This window comes from Chionomys nivalis, chromosome 1 (assembly GCF_950005125.1).
Source record: "Chionomys nivalis chromosome 1, mChiNiv1.1, whole genome shotgun sequence".
In the NCBI taxonomy this organism is placed as follows: domain Eukaryota; kingdom Metazoa; phylum Chordata; class Mammalia; order Rodentia; family Cricetidae; genus Chionomys; species Chionomys nivalis.
The window spans coordinates 190311160-190328071 of NC_080086.1; positions in this window are offsets into that span (position 1 = coordinate 190311160).

The window sequence follows — 16912 nt, forward strand, 5'->3', positions numbered from 1 at the left end:
AGTCAACTCTGGATGTTGTAACAACAGAAATTTATTTTCCACAGTTCTGGAGGCTGAGAAGACCAAGACCAAGAATCCAAAAGATTCAGTCTCATCTCATTTCTGGTACACAGATGTCAACTTCTCAAGATGTTCTCACTTTGTTAGGGTAGGCAGAAGTTTCTGCCCCACAAATCACTCCCAAGTAACAACATAGAGGCTTAATTTTTAATATGAATGCTTGGCCAATAGCTCAGGCCTATTACAATCTAACTCTTCCATTCAAATTAACCCATATTTCTTATCTATGCTTGGTACGTTTTCTCATGTACCAAATAAGTCATGCCCATCTTGCTTTTCTCTGTGTCTGTTTCAGACTCCACTTGACTCTGCTCTTCTTTTTTTTTTTTTTCATCATTCTCAGTTTGACTCTCCCTCCTAACTTTATTCTATTCACACATTGGCCAGTAAGCTTCTTTATTAAACCAATCATGGTGCCATATATTCACACAGTGTAAAGGAATATTCCACATGATAGACTTGGTAAGTAGCTCTCTAAGGCCTCTTTTCACTCTTATTTAGGCACTCACCTCAGGACTTAATCATCTCCCATAGTTCCAATTCCTAACACTACCACCTTGGACATTAGGATTTCAGTTTAAGGATTTGGATTTAAGAGTAATGTTATTATCATATGTAATATAGTTACATACATGCCATCATGGTCGGTCATTCTTTCATTTGTAACAAATCTAGGTTGGTTAGAAGTCCCTGATAGCTCTTGGCTGAATTCAAAAGAATAGAAATAACAAAGCCATAAGTATCAGGAGGTAGTAAGCATAGAGCTGCAAAATGTAATTCTGATAACACAAACAAATTTGCCACTATCCAGACAAAGAAACTTCAGCATATTCTACCATGGCTTTTATCTGCTCAAGGCAATGTCCCTAGGACAGTGACCTGCCTGAGAAAGCCAAATTTGCTGTTATTGATCATTTATTCTTGCCTATAGGCCTGACCTACAATACTTGGAAAATGTGAAAAGCTTTTTCCTGTCTCTTTGAGAAACAAATCTACAACTCAGGCTTGTTTTTTCTAGAGACTGAGCAAATGCAATCACTGAGATAGATGGAGCCACTGTCTCCTAGTCCCTGAGGAGAGCAGGAGCTTAAGTGATAAAGCTCTAGTTAGCACACCGAAATGGCCAAACCACACTGACTGGCAACTTCATCTTGTGGTATCCTTTACCATCTTTCCTTAACACACTACAAAGTTGAAAGTGTCTCTTGCTCTTTTTTTCTGGTACAGTTTGTTATTGAAGGCTGTTTGTTCATTTCCCAGCTGCCCAGACTCCCAAAATAATTACACAGAAACTGTATTATTTACAATACTGTTTGGCCAATAGCTTAAGCGTGTTTCTAGCTAGCTTTTATATCCTAAACTAACCCATCTCTATTAATCTGTGCATCCCCACGAGATCATGGCCTACCGGCAAAGTTTCAGCAGGCTCCAGCAAAGGCATCTGCTTCCTGAAGGGGCTACATAGCTTCTCCCTGACTCTGCCTACTCTCTCTTTATATTTTTTCCAGCCTGGCTATATTCTGTTAAGTAGGCCATTGGCCAAAAGTAGCTTCTTTATTAATCAATGGTATTCACAGCAAACAGAGGGTCATCCCACATCACCTCCCCTTTTCTGAATAAATAAATAGGAAGGTTTTAACTTTAACATAGTAAAAAAGTAAACAGCAAGTGCATTGTAAGCAACTTCTAAAACTCTAGAATTGACAGAAACATTTTGCTGCCTGGACCTAAGTTTTTTTTGTAACATTGGGGCACCTGTCTTCAGCCTACAGGCCCATAGTATTCAGCAGACTTTTCCATGAAGCAGGTAATTTCAAAGGCATTTCCGCCTATATTGGCAGTTTATCAGTCACTTTTTTCTGTATCTTGCAGAATGTCTGGCAGACACTTTCATGCAGCAGGAACTCTGAAAGACCATCTCATCTTTAGACAAGTTCAGCAGTCATTTCTCTGTGGGTCCAAAATGTCCAGTTCATACAGTATAACATCAAACAGTCCAGGCAAGGGCAGTTTCTTTCTCAAATGGTTAACCTCCTCCATAAGGGCCTCTTCAATGCCCACCATCCTCTTGAAGGAGATTGATGCTGCCAGGAGCAGATGTGTCTCATTGTCATGAAAAGTCCTAAGTTCTTAAAACATCTTAAATGTCATTTTATGTAGGTCTTTGAAAGGTTTGAAGATTATCTAAGTGAAATATATCTCTATATATCTAGAAAACCTAACTAACATGACTACAAACTTGGCTATTATAAATGACTATCTATTAACCTGTATTTCTTTATTATACATTACATTTTTAAATGAGCTGCACAAACAAAATATCTTAATCAAGAGCAGAAATACATGTATAACAAAATTGATCTTAAATTTGTATCAATAAACCAAGATACATACCAATATAAACTATCCATTTCTATAGCATATCCCCCTTTAAATGTAAATAAATATTTATAAACAATCATTTAGTGAATTTGGGTCTTGTTGTCTAGATTATTTCCTGCTGATTGGAGGCACTGTTAATCAGGTCTGTCATGGGGTATGCTGTGTGGTAGGTCCATCTCAGCCAGCAGTCTTGAAGTTATCATGGATGTTGGACCATCTGGGCCAAAAAAATTGAAAGAAAATACAATAATAAACATAATCCAGACTCTCTGTGTATTTTTCATCTTTACATGGCTTATTTTTCTTATTCTATTACTTTTTGTACAAGTTTCATATTTATTTTATTATCTTTACTCTTTTAATCTATGACTGTTTTCTGTCTCATTAAAGACTTTACTTTTTTTATAACTGTCTATACTCATTTTTTTGTCTCTCTGGGGCCTATATACATTTATCTAATACTATGACCCATTTAGAGGTCTTTTTCATCTGAATCTATCTTTATTGCTTCTTTGTAATTATTTTCTGATCAGGAACACCTTTTTTTTTTAAATGCTAAGTGGGCATGGCTAGGCCCAACTCCAAGGTCCTGCCTGCTTTCTCTGCCCAGTCCAACATGGTAGAGGCATGTTCACTGCCTCTGAGAGCTGTGCACATTGCCCCATTTTCAGGTACACAGTGGGTTTTTGTTGCTATTAAGCAAGTTGTAGCACTCTGTTCTCAAACCCCATTTAAATGCTTTATAGCCAGACCTCCTGAAAGGCTCATAGTCATTTGTGCTGGTGAACCAGGAAGCCATCATTTTATTTATTTATTGATTTTTGGAAGCCACCATTTTTAAAGAAGTTATGCAGTTTTCATTGCAACTCTCTAAAAGGAGCCATGTATCCCCACTCACCATGAGTCCATCCATTAAAAAAAATGTGGCTACCAAGAAACTGCACTAATCTCTCTCTCTCTCTCTCTCTCTCTCTCTCTCTCTCTCTCTCTCTCTCTCTCTCTCTGTGTGTGTCTAGAATTGCTTTTTAAGTTTTTTCAGGTTTTATATGGATATAGTGACCAGGTTGGGTGCCAATTTGTAGGAAGAGGCTTTTGGTTTGTTAAACCATTGGCCAAAAGTAGCTTCTTTATTAACCAATGATATTCACAGCATACAGAAAGGAATCCCACATCAAGAGTTGACTCTGTTTTTACTGTAGTAACTTGAATACAATCTTTTGTCATTTGCACAAATGTCTGGCTCTCTTTCTCTATGGCTATACAACTCTAGGACTATGGAACTCTTTGTCTGTAGTTCACTAAATCTAGAGATCTAGCCATCATTACATTTTTCATTCAGACTCAGTCTATCTAAACTAAGCTTTTATGAATGTGTTTGTAAAATATTTTTAGTGCTCTCCTACTACAGATTTGTCTCTGAAGAGTGGTATATACTTTAAATTAACAACAGTCAAAATACTAATAGTCTTTGTGATTGAAAAAAACCAAAAGTATAAACATATATAGAGGCTATATAGTACAATTTGGATGTAGATGCTGTATGATTGGTGGGAGGCAGGAATTCTCTTGGTTATAAGGTATAATTGCCTTAGATATTGAAAAAGTTTTTCAGTCTTCCTAAAAGAGAGACTGAGTGGAACTGAGTGACATAATGACTTAGGGTTTCTACTGCTGTGAAGAGACACCATGACCATGGCAACACATATAACGGAAAACATTTAATTTAGGGTGGCTTGCAATTTCAGAGGTTTAGTCTGTTATCATCATGCTAACATGGTAATATGCAGGCAAACATAATGCTGAAAAAGGAGCTGAAAGTTCTACATCTTGATCTACAAGAAGCAGGGGTCTGTCTTACTGGGCATGACTTGTACACACATGAGACCTCAAAGCATGTGTCCACAATGATGTACTTCCTCCAACAAGGCCAAAGTTACTCTTACAATTCCGTTCCTCCGAATAGTGCCACCCTCTATGGCCAAACATTCAAACACATGGGAACCATACCTATTCAAACAATCACACACACTATGAAAGATTTCCTTCCATTGGTCTTCAGTATGAGTTTATCTTTTCCTCTTGAGGCATTAGGGGAATCCACGCACTCTGCTCAAATCTGAGGTAGCAGAGTTAATGAAACACAAAGAAGGACTGAAATTGTGCTCTATAGAATCCAACTTTTTTTGTACTTCACAAAAAAAAAAATGCCCCCCCCCCCCCCGCAAAGAGGATGGCACTAATAGGAGGTGTGGCCTTGTTGGATTAGGTGTGGTCTTGTTGAAGGAAGCATGCCATAGTGGAGTTAGGCTTTGAGGTCTCAGATATGCTCAAGTCACACCCAGTGAGACAGACCATTTCCTGTTGCCTCTGCAAGATGTAGACCTCCCAGCTGCCTCTCCAGCACAGTGTCTGCCTGCCTGCATGCCACCATGTTAGACCATAATGATAGTGGACTGAGCCTTTGAACTTCAAGTGAACTACCACGATTAAATGCTTTCCTTTATAAGAATTGCTGTGGTCATGGTGTCTCTTTACAGCCATGGAAACCCAAAGGCACTCAGCATTGTAGAGCCTTCCAAGGTTTTGCTGAACACAGACATGGAATAGCACATGTGTAGCACCCTTGACCCAAACATAGGCCACGAAGGATCAGGCCTACCTTTTGTGTTTTCCAATGAGGAGTATCCTAGCACTTGAGACCTCTTTCCTCCTACCCTGAAAAGCCAGGTCCTCTGCCTATCTCCCAAGAATGTTTCTGGAGCTCATCTCCTTAGTGAGGAAATGCCTTTCCTTGATCATGAAGCATTGTACAGGGTGAAAAATATTCACTGATGCTGAATGAGTCCGAGTAAGAGGTTCATGTTAGAGGAAGTGAGATTTATTAAGGGTATTCTTAATGCCATGGAAAGATAGCCTGGTATGGGGAGACTCTGAGGAGAGTTCAGGCCTATGAGACTAACCTGAGTTCCCTTCTAAAAGATCACCGACAGAGATTCCATGCTGTGTGGTTGATAAGTAGTCCAGAATTTACCTTGTAGTCAGATTGCCTCTGATTCCTAGGCATCACAAGAAGCAATAAAAGTTCTTGTGTCCATCATACAGGATATGCCACTTCTAGCTCCTGATTGCTTAGGATCTTGGGTAACCTGGGGCTGGGGGATGAAGAGAGAGAGAGAGAGAGCGCTACAGGTTGAGTATGGCCCTAAGTAGTCCCTAATCAATGTTGAACAGTCAATGGAACTGTTTGGTCTCATTTGCCAGGGAAACTCAGGTCCATTATGTTCTGTTGTATACTATAAGTGATGTGTGAATACTGATAGCACCCGGGCACATCTGTGCCCACCCCTGGGGGACTAGGTAGAGTGCATCACCCCTGTGAGCATGGCAGGCAGTACCCTGGCCTGCTGTGTGGTGTCACACCGTCCTTTTAAAAGGCTCAACTCCACCTACTCCTTCCTCTTCTTTATCTTTCCTGTTCCTCTCTGCCATTCCTCTCTCTCTCTCTCTCTCTCTCTCTCTCTCTCTCTCTCTCGCTTTTTGCCTCTTTGCATCTCTTTCTCTCTAGTTCTCTATAGCTCTGTCTCTCCCCCCTTCTCCCAGGAGGCCACTCTGTGCTCCCTTTCTCTCTCTCCTCTCTCCCTTCCCTTCCTTCTCCCACTCCCTTCCCTTCCCACAATAAAACTCCCCAAATAAGCTCTGTCTTCCTGGGGTGTGTGTCCTTCACCCGCCATGGTTTGGACTCAACCCACCAAGGTCCCTCACAGTTTCATTTACAGATACTACAAGCTGAGTATTCCTTTGACATTTTGCATGTTCACTGAACTGCAGACAAATGCAAACCTTTACAAAGCAGAGAAATATATCTTCCTCAGATGTGTTTAGAATACTAAGAGATGTATCAGTGCTTAACTATCTAAAGGGTTTAGAAATGTCATGATTACTGAATTTGTCCATTTAGAAGATGCATTGGTTACAGATTACGCAGGCATTCAACAACTTTTTCTTTATATTTATATTATCATTATTATTCTAAACTACCTCAATTCTGTTATTGTTAAATAACAATACCGTACCTTTAAAATTATTATTTTTGGTAAAAAGTCCAGAGTGTTTTATGCAGTGTGGACACATTGTAAAGGATAAAGGGGTTTGATGACTGTCTTTTCTTTTGCAGAAATGTGATTCACAGGACAAGTAATAATCTAATTTTAAAATAAAATTAAATTCTGCATAGACAGTTTTACTCCTCATTTGTATTGAACTGTTTTACCCTCTGAGATCTGACCCTAGTTTTCAAGAAAACTTCTTCACATATGAGTCTCACCATAGGCAATTTTGACTCCAAGTCAAATTTGGAATTTGGCTTCAGGTTGTTCTCTGTAATGTTTCTCTAGTTGTGTTAATAAGGTTCAGGTCCTGCTCTGAGTGCTAGATACAGAGCTATATCTGGCCTCCACCCTGTCCCTCCATACCTTTCACACTCAGAGAATATTGTCCTGTTATACATGATCCAAGTACCCTCACTATGTGGCCAATCTTACTAAGTGTTCTTTTTCTAGTAAATTATAATTTAAAATTTTTCAAGATTAATCTCATTGATGCATCAACCCTAGGCAAAGACCTATAGGCATCTAAGAAATGCTAAGAGTGGGGAGAGCCTCTCAATGATTATCCAGCACCAAATGTCAGCCCTGAAATCGTATATATACAAGTAATATTTTAACAGTAAATGGATTGAGTAGGTTATATTTATATAGTTAGGAAACACACACACACACACATGCACACACACAAAGCAATTAAATAGAGGCCATAAATTTGAGAGTAAAGGGCATACATAATAATGGTGGAAAGATCATAATGATGTATCTTAATTTCAAAATTTGTTAAATTAAATTAAATTTTTTAATGTCTTAATTAAAGTATAACTGATGAGATGTAATAGATAGCCCATGCATGTTTAACTTTAAGAAAAATACATTATTTCATATCTATTACATACCAGATGATGTCCTCTCCATGACTTTTTAAATCTTCAGATACTAGATGGGTTTTAAGACCTTGGTCTAGGAGAAATGCCTTTCTCAAGTGGCTGTAGATTACTGTTTGCAGTATACTACTCTCTGTTCTTGACTTTGTTGGAGTTGGTGGAACATGACTGAAATATTAGAATTAGTAGAAGCCTTTGGAATTATGGGATGGGGCTGTTATGGTTAACATAGAAGGATATTCTCTAATAATTCAAAGATAAAGAGTGTGCTGGCCAGTTTTATGTCAACTTGACACAACCTAGAGTCACTGGAGAGGAGGAAGTCCAATTGATAAATGCCTCCATAAGATGAGGCATCAGGCAAATGTAGTGTGTTTCCTTAATTAGTGATTAATGGGGGAAGAGCCAGACTATTGTGGGTGGTGTTATATCTAAGCTGATGGTCGGTGTTCTATAAGAAAACAGGTTTAGGAAGCCATGATGAGCAAGTCAGTAAGCAGCATCCTTCCATGAGCTCTGCATCAGCTCCTGCCTCCCGAGTCCTGCCCAGTTTGAATTCCTGTCCTGACTTCCTTCAGTGATGGACTATGGATGTGGAACTATAAGCCAAATATCACCTTTCCTCCCCAAGTTTCTCTTGATCATTGTATTTCACCAGAGCAACAGAAACCCTAAGACAGAGAGATAAAAAGGATCTTAAATTAGATTATTTTTCTTAATTTTGTAAGTAGATAGTTCATTAAGCTTAACTGATTCCTGAAGATTTGTTAATGACTACGTAGTGCTTACTCATGTCTGAAGAAAATTTCCTAGACATCTTAGCTACATGTTATTTGGAAGACATGACCTCTGTAAGCAACTTCACCTGCATACTATATCTTGCTTCTGTTTAAAAAGGCTCCAGTGGATTTTTATTCATTACAAACTACATCTGAATAAGGAATTTTATAATTTTTTAAAGATACATTTAATAATTCACATTGTTTAGTTTAAAAAATACCATTTTGTTTTTATCTCTGCTTTCTCTACAAGATTCAGTTAAACCACAGAACAGAAATACAAAGAATTTAAAATCAGAAGGACAAAAAGAAAAGCAGAGTCAAATTCTGTAAGACTAAGGCAGAAAAGGTAAGGGGCACTTGATTTAAGTGTACAGAGAAGCTGAGTCTTGTTGAAAGAAACAGTGTTAAGAGAATGCATGTTTCCTAGCTGTGAGGAAGTCATAAAATATAGCCAGGTCTTAGTAGATCCTGCAGTGAGGGTGAAGCATAGTCTAGTGAGCGTCCATCTCACTAAAGGAAGCTAAGCTGAAAGGAGACCCGAGAGCCTTCAGACCAATGGACACTGGGTTCTCCTAAGGATATTGGGGCAACTGCTGCAAGCATCGAGGAGAAAGAATGTGAGTATGAGGATCCCTGAGAGTCATGAGCTATTTCAGCCTTAGTTCCCCCAAGCACAGAAACGGTCCTAAGATCATAATAGACTTCTTCCTGGAAGAAGTATCCGCATCACAAAACTGAAGCAGCGATGCTAATACCTGGAAGGTTTTCCTATCCAAGCTTGCAGGGAAGAAATTTACCACCACTTACAGTTGCCCTACATACAAAGATCTTACGGTTTTGAGTATCTGAATCTACAGTCAAGGACTGCTAGACAGTTGAAGGGAATACATCCAATGGGAGAGAGAAAAAGGAAAAGAATATTTGGGAAAACAAAGTAGAAACAACATAAGACAGGCTTGACTAAATTCATGTCTGAGCTATGTGAGACAGGATGAAAGCTATACATTGAAGGCTAGAATCTGGTCCTTTCCTGGAGGTGGGGTGGGGGTGGGGGGGTGGAAACATCAGTTTTGTGATAGAATGTTCCCAAGTGAGGGAAGACAGATTAATTTAACAAGAAGATGCTACTAGTTGTAGAAAACCAGAATACCTTATGAGAAAAGAAAGAAAACTTGATTATTTTAATAAAAAAAAACAATTAATTGCTTCATTTATCTTAGTAAAAGTAATTGGGGACTTTTTTTAAAAAAGAGTTTGACTGCAATGTAGGAGTTACCAAGCCATTGCCACAAGCTTTAAAACAGAGTGACCAGTTGTTGTATTTAGAAAGAGGTGTGTGAGCAGCTTGATGAGAGTGGATATCGTGAGCTGCTGCTAAATGGGTTGTTGGAGAGTGTCTGAAGCTCTAGGAAAGCACGATCCTACGTCGCTAAGCTGTGCTTGCCTGCCTAAGTAGTATGTTTAAAAGCTAAATATACATTTCCATATGTCTTATTTAAGTTTTTATTGTTATTTTAAAAAGCTATAACCAAGGCAATTTACTTTAAAATGCTTTTAATTGCCCTATGGTATCAGAGGGTTAGATAGAGTCTATGATGGCACAGTAACGCCATGGCAACAGGAATAGCAGAGAGCTCACATGTTGATCACAGGACGGCATTAGAGAGGACACTGAGATTGGCTCTAGGCTTTTGAAACCTTGAAGCCTACCCCCAGTGGCAAACCTGCTAACAAGTCACACCTCCTAATCCTTCATATATAGTTCCAGCAACTGGGGAGCACATATTCAAATACATACAACTATTGGGGTCATTCTCTTTCAAACCATCACACCATGGAACCTAGTGATTCAACTCATACAAGATACTAGGAAATAAAAACTATGTCTTTTTAAAAATTTTTTAAATTTATTTTTCCCTCAAGCCCTTGTCTTTTTTATTGCTTTATAAATAATACCATTCAACATTTCCACTTCCTCCCCTCCTCCCATTTTCCTCCTGCTCCCCCACTCACCTTCCCCCTTCCCCTCCAGTCATAAGGGAGGGCAGGGTGCCCTGCCCTGTGGGAAGTCCAAGGCCCTCTCCCCTCCATCCAGGCTTAGGAAGGTGTGCATCCAAATAGACTAGGACCTACTGCAGTAGAGACAAATTCCAGTGCCATTATCATTGGCTTCTCAGTCGGCCCCAATTGTCAGTCACATTCAGAGTCCAGTTTGATCACATGCTTGTTCAATCCCAGTCCCCCTTCCAAAAAAAAAAAAAAATCAAAAAACTATGTCTTTGTGAAAATCTTCCACAAATATTTATAACAACTTCATTTACAGTCCCTAAAAACTGGTATGGTGGCTTGAATGATAAATGTCCCCGTAGCTTTGGGTATTTGACTATTTGACCCCAGTGGGTAATGCTGCTTGGGAGGTTTAGCTGGCATGTCCTTGATGAAAAAAATATGTCATTGGGGGACAGGATTCACCAGTAAAATGCCTCACCTAGTTCTCTTTTGACCCCGCCTCCCCTTTCTGACATGTGGTTGCAGCTCAAGATGTGATCTCTCAGCTTCTTGTTCCTGCTCCCATGACTCTTTATTTTTTTTATTTATTTATTTAATTTTTTAATTTTAATTTATTGTTTTTCAAGACAGGATTTCTTTGTGAAGCTTCGCTGGTCTAGAACTAACTCCATAGACTTGTCAGGTCTTGAACTCACAAATGCTGGGATTGAAGGCATGCACTATATCACTGCCCAGCCCCTGCCTGGTATTTGTTGTCATCCTTCCACTTGGCCATTGTAGACTCCTGTTTCACTGGCCATGGTGTTTTAAACAGCAGCAGAAGAGCAAGTAATAGAACTGGAAAACTCAGTGACGAGGGGAAGACTAACCACGGCACAAGTAGAGAGCTAAAATCACTCAGTGATAGAAAGAGAAGGATGCTCGTATACATAGCAACATAGATGATAGAAAGGGATAAATGTTAGTATACATAACAGATGATAGAAAAGGGGTGGATGCTAGTATACATAACATAGATGATAGAAAGGGGCAGATGCTAGTATACATACAACATAGATGATAGAAGGGGATGGGTGTTAGTATACATAGGTGATTTAAGTGGAAGAAGCCACACTCAGCAGCTACACACCATATGATTTCACCTATGCCACACTGTGGGAAAACTGTGAGAAAGAACATGGATTAGTGTTGTCAGAGACTGTAACTGGGAGGAGACCCTGAGAATTAACTATGTAGAAACCACAGACTTGATGGATCTGTGGAGTGACTGTCAAGCTTCCTTTTGCTGGTGTTACATGAGTGTGTGTTCTTAAACACACCCAACATGCACATTTTAAATGTGAAAATTAAATTAAATATATCATAATTTTTAGGAATTAAAGATAATGAATAAGGTTTCTGGATTGAATGATGACCAGACATTGGTACTTCTGAGGCTAGCAGCAACCATGGCTGAACAGCAGACAGGTCTCAAAGAAAACAAAGGCAATTTCCCCCTCAGTAACCCGAGCGTGAGGCTGCTGGAGTCAGTACCACCAGGTGGTGGGATTGCTCCATCCTGAGGAGCCATTCTCTTGTACACAGCCTAGCTTTTGTCTGGTGGTCATTTGCGTTGTCTTCAGATGTTTCCTCCCAATATAATCCCTATGCCATTTTATTGCCACCCACATGGCTTCTCACGTGGAGTCGAAAAGCTGATGATCTGTGTTCCATGTGATTGACAACATGGATTTCCTGAAATGCAAATCTGATCAGGTTATTCCCTCAATTAAAATTCCTCACTGGTTCCTTATTGCCTACAGCAGGGCTTCTGGAGTGTGACTGCACATTAGAATTGCCTGGAGCATTTTACAAGGTGCGGGATGCTCAGCCCACCTCCAGACGTCCAGACTTAATTGACCAGAGCACAGAGTTATCAGAGCTTTAAATACTTCCCACGTGGTGTGTTTCTTAGGGGCTCATTTTTTTAAACAACATTATTAAAATATAATCCATATATTTCATAGTATGTACTTCGAAGGTCCCTTCTGTACCCTACTATTAATTTGTAAAATTATGGTAAACTTTGTAATATAAAATGTGTTTTTAAATCACTTAATTATGGAATTCAATGGTATTAATGGCATTCACAATGTTATACAGCCACCTCCGCTATTTCTTCAGTTGCATGTGATTTAACTACTTATCCAATTCTAAGGAACTAATGAGAAATCCTTTACACACCCAGAGACTTTTCATGAAAAAGTCTTCTTCTGTCTCCTCAGGCTGTGCTCTGAACACTTCCTGTCTGGCATTTTGTTAGATTCAGAAAAGCTAAATTATCTTTAAGCCTTTGCAGACTTTGCCTTTGTCTATTGTCATTTTGTTTCTTTAAAGCACTTCTCACACTAACTGCTACTTCTGTTTAAAAAAATAAAAAAATCCCTTCAAAGCCCAATTCAAGTGTTATTTATTTAAGATCATTTTCCTAAAGCCAAAGCTTATTTAGCTTCCCCACTCTGTGTTCCGTAGCCTCATTTATCAACCTCTACAGGACCATTTAATCATGACAACCTTCTCTCTCTTTATCTGTCTGCACCCAGACTGAACTGGGAGCCAAGGCAGCGCATCACACAGAGTGTAGCTCACAGGAGAGGCTGTTTGATGAGCAAATTAAGGAACAGTTACTGATATTTAAGATTGTAACCATGGATTGTATAATTGGGTGACCGGGATTCAAGCAACATAATATATACAGCATGAGCATGTGTTCACAGGATGATATATTAGTAAAGGAACTATAACTGATGGACTTTACAAAGTTATTGCCTTTATTAAGTATATCTCATGGTACAAGGCAGACGAGATGACACACACACATATAAAACTCTTCTAATCTTTATTATAAATATATAATCTTGATTATAAATATATACATAATACTCTTCTAATCTTTATTATAAACATGCTTGAGGGTTTGAGAGGGCTTGGTTACTACCTCCATATACCTTGTGGCTTGTGGACATACAGAGGTGTCTAAGTAAACATTTACCCTGCAATATCAGCCCATTGTTAGTAAAACTGTACTGTACTTGACATGGACTTTGCATAAGTTGGTTGCTTAATGGCACTGACTGTCTCACCTGGGTTTTGGTTGTCAAGTGGCAGAGGAGGAAATCACATGGTTAAGCATAAGCAGTTATTCTGTGAGGCACAGGGACAAGGAATGCTGACAGTGAGGGGCAGAGAGAGCTGGAAGGAAGTCTTCCTCAGCCGTTCCATGAACAAGCAGGAACTCTGAAATGCTTAAGGAAGTGCTTATAGGTGAAGAAAGAGCAACTGAAACACGTATGAAAGAAATATTAATCCACATATATTGTTGTTGGAGATATAAAAGGACATATCTTCTGTTGAGAATTATGAGGAGGGTCATCAAATAGTCAAAAGTAAAGACAAGCATGAGACACATAAACATAATGCTTGCACTTGGGAGGCTGAGGCAAAAATATCATAAGTTTTTATATGTTTTATATCAAAAGTTTTATATAGTGAGGTCCTGTCTCAAAAAACATGCAAACAAAAAATGGAATTACTGTATGACCCAACAATGTCACTTCCAGCTGTATACATCTAATATAGTGGAAAATAGGACACGACATCAGCAAATGTATGCTTACTGTGAAATTACAGCTTTAATAAAAGGTGTGTATTATTCAGGGTTCTCTGAAGAGGGAACAGAATAAAATGAATGGGAAAAAATATCAACCATCACAAGATGGAAGTAAAGTAAATTTCCATTGATAGATGAACAAAGAAAGTGTGGTATGTTAACAATTCATCTTCAGAAAATAAGGGAATCCTGTCACATGACATACCATGGGAGAACCTTGAGAAAAGTCTATTGAGAGAAATAAACCACTCATAGAATGAAAAACTGCATTGTTCATTTACATGAGATATATATAGGAAGATCAAGAAATTAGTTAGTAGGAGGTTGTGATTAGGGACTTTTAAGGGGTGGGAGAATAAATGCGCTTGTTTAGAGGGTTAAAGGGGAACAATACAGCAGAAAGATTAAAATGCAGCAGGGAAGTGGAAGGTAGAGAGTATGAAGAGTGATTAACAACACTAAAGACTGTATGGAAAAGACAAATGGAAACCTACTTCTACAGAAACGTCCATATATAAATATGTATATACGTATTTTTATATATGTCAGGCTTATCACAGCAATACCCCATTCCCTGGTATTAACTTCTGTCTTATTCAGGGTTTCTATTACTCTGAAGAGACACCATGACCATGGTAACTCTTATAAAGGAGGTAGATAAGAGGTAGATAGATGTAGTGGGTGATTACAAGGGAATAACATCTTCTGGGTACAACAGGGCTACAGCACATGCAAACTCACAGTGATGGTAAAAGCATGCACAAGAGCTATCCAAGCTTGATCTAGATCAAATTCCAGCATAAAGATGGGAATTATTTTGAAACTACTAGCTATTATTAGCTGCTAGGAGAGGGAAGAATTTTCTCTGAGAGTGTAATCTCTGGTATTGGTCCATGCTCCAGGCCAGGGGAAGACGCCATATCCAGGAATTATTTGGGCAGCACAAAGTGATCTTTGTGGGTTTAAAAAAAAAGAAAGAATTCAAAGTGATCAAAACATGTTGAATGAAACTTTCAAAAAACTAATAAAAATGTAAACCTAAATGAAGAAGTTAAACCTTTAGAGGACAGAGTTGTGGTGTTGAAGATTGTTTTGTTCAATAGTGTAGAGGCATAGTTTGCTGATGAGGAAGTGACAAGGAGCTATCGGACAGCAATGACTATTAAGAGAACCTTTCTTCCTCATGACGTAGGATAAGAAAAATAAAAGAATAGATGTGCTAAAGGACCCTGAAAACAAACATTGTACCAGGAAATTTCCATGAGTCTATTCCTGACTTTTAGATTTAGATTCAATCAGATAATAAAGGTCAAATCAATGCAGGCCAAAAAGATAGCCTCAAAGTATTCCCCAGAGAAAGAATCAGAACCCCAAACAAATGTTCCTTTTGTTAACTTAATTTTACCAACAAAACAACATTCTAAAGGCACCAGTCTTAGCCCTTGTTAGTATAATTATAAATCTTAGTTCAACCATATACTGGAGGCTGAAATGTATTCATGATTTATAGCTCTGAGTAGTTCTATATTTTTGCCCAGGCACAAAATTACAGATATGAATCTAGAGTCTGCTCTTTAATGGTGACTACATATAATCACCACTAAAAATCAAAACAACTATCTTCTTACATCTCATTAAAGATGAAAAATATCAATAACTGTTCAATCTCACTCCAGAGTATGCAAGAATTCATTGTACTCTTTCTCATCTTATTTGTGTCTGAGACTGTCAATAATAGTAAATGGTAGAGGGAAACTCACAGATAAAACACCTTAGATATTTTTAACAAACTTAAGAACACAGCTTACAGGGCTGATTTCTTTAATCACAGAATTTCACTGCCTAATAAAAAATAGCATCACCATTTCCAAATAATGTTTCTTCCTACAGAGCTTCTTATTTATTATGTGAGGCAGTTGGCAGACTCCAGTGGAGGTGGCCGCCCTTAGGTTCTACTTATTGCGCTCCCCTGCTCATTGTTCTGAGTCTGAAAGTCCTGAAGAAATATACCTATCTTTAAAAACAACAATAAATCTCATGTCTCCTTTAGATCAGGCTCTGCCCCAAATGGCCAGAGTCAGAACTTTTCTGCCACATTTTCTGATCTTCAAGTGTCAACAATGAGAGCTACCTCATTCAGGCTTACATGGGCATCTGGCCTGATCTAATTATCTATTATCTCTATAAGGTGTATCTTTTGATACTCTGTGATTTGAGCACCACGGATGTGAAAGCAGGGGTTTTATTTCAGTCTACTGACAACGGTAATGTAGGCAGTGTCTTATTTTCTAGAGTGAGCTATTTAGCATGCTGAAGGTGTAAATGGAAGATGTAAAAGTGACAAAAGTAACCTTGTAAACATTAATGTGATGTTGGCTGTGTTATTATCAGCCTAATGAAATCTTGGGCACACAGGAACACATAGGTGTCATGCTGGGAAACCAATGATCTAGCTCTCATCTTGACTGCAGGCAAAATATATCTCATCAAAGCTATAAATTTCATGAGTGTGCTCCCAAATTTAAAGCCCTTAAGGAGAATGGATTTCATGGCTCAATAGTTTTAAAGGGTTGTTCTTATTTGGCTTTGTAACTAGGAAATTAAGAGTTTTCTAAAACAAATCAGAATTATGTACCATAGCTGCTTGTGTTTTCACACTGTTGCTTTAAGTGCTTAACTTCCTCTCCAGATAACAAAGCCAAGGACTCCACATCAAATTCACCATGGGAAGACATTTATTACCTGCTATGATTGCTCAGGATAGTCTGGAATGGAGAAGAAATTTGCTCATCCATGGCTGTGTAAAAAAAGGTAATAGAAAATGGAGTAGTTTTCTAATCAACTTTCACAGTTCAGAGTGAAGCTTATTTAGTCTGGTATCAGGAGGAAGATGCCATAGTCCCAAGGAGTATCAGAACTCGATCAGCAGAAACCCTCACAGTCCTTCGGAATCCCTGGCACTGCAGAAGTAACAAAGCAAATGAATGCATTGTTTCTTTTTCAACAGGTTTTGCAATGTATTTGATATAGCCATGTAGA